The sequence below is a fragment of the Citrus clementina genome, unplaced genomic scaffold, assembly GCF_000493195.1.
Source record: "Citrus clementina cultivar Clemenules unplaced genomic scaffold, Citrus_clementina_v1.0 scaffold_1, whole genome shotgun sequence".
NCBI classification, from domain to species: Eukaryota; Viridiplantae; Streptophyta; class Magnoliopsida; order Sapindales; family Rutaceae; genus Citrus; species Citrus x clementina.
The window spans coordinates 16,278,317-16,279,426 of NW_006263303.1; positions in this window are offsets into that span (position 1 = coordinate 16,278,317).

A 1,110-nucleotide genomic window follows, 5' to 3' on the forward strand; every position below is an offset into this window, starting at 1 on the left:
TTAGTAAAATTAGTCATTCATATTAAAACATAACAAAGCTTTTTTTATTTGATACACTTTTGAAATATATTATAAGGAAATTGATTGCACAACAAACCAAGAAAAAGAAACAATTCCTCAACTTCGCTCTCTCGTCCCCCCTCTCGGCTTTCCTTTTCACTTGCATCCCCTTGCTTTTTATAGGCAAGGGATGCATAGTCTCTTTTATATTTTATTATTATTATTATTATTTTATTTTATAGACATATACATTGAGAGGTGTGATGGTCAAGTGGCAAGATGGTCACCTAACGATCACGAGCATAGTTACTTTATTTTTTTAATTAATTAATTAATTTTTATTTTTTAAATATTTATTAATTACATCTCCTCAATGATGTATTCCAAATTGCTCTAGTAGTTTTTCTTTATTCCCACTTTCAACTCCAATTCTATCTTTATTCTTGAAAAATATTTACAAGATAAAAATTATCATAAAAATTTATTAGGGGAGCATTCATATAATTCATAAGTTATGATTGCATTAATCAACACCTTAAGTGAAAAACTAATAATTTTATCCTTATTACACGTACATTTTTTAACGTTAATCACACCCTCCAACCAGCTTATTGCTAGGCCCTGTCAATTTAAGCGATAAAAATTTAACAAAATTTTAAAACCAAATTTAAATCTTTTCTTTAATTATGTTTACTTCTTTCATCAGATTTATAGCAACAATCAAATAAAAGTATAAGTATTATCGTCGGTCTAAAGAAAATCACACCCATACAAATCAATTAAGTAAAATCATGTAAAATGATCAATTATCAAAACCACATTAATCAAGCCACTTTTAAGAATGATATGTTAAACCTCAAAATTTTACGATTAAGAGTGACTCTCTCAAAAGAAAATAAACCCCATAAGAAGTGATAGATTGAGAGAATAGTAAAATAATATGACACGCTCTCACCAAAATGAAGGAATAATGCGCACAACTTAAAAAAAATAAAATGATCTCAACTCAGGGGAATTAGCCAAACTAGTTTATTTATATTTTTATGCATCACCACATTTTTAGTCTATATTACTAGCTTTTACTTCAGACTATAGTTCCCTAAAATCAAG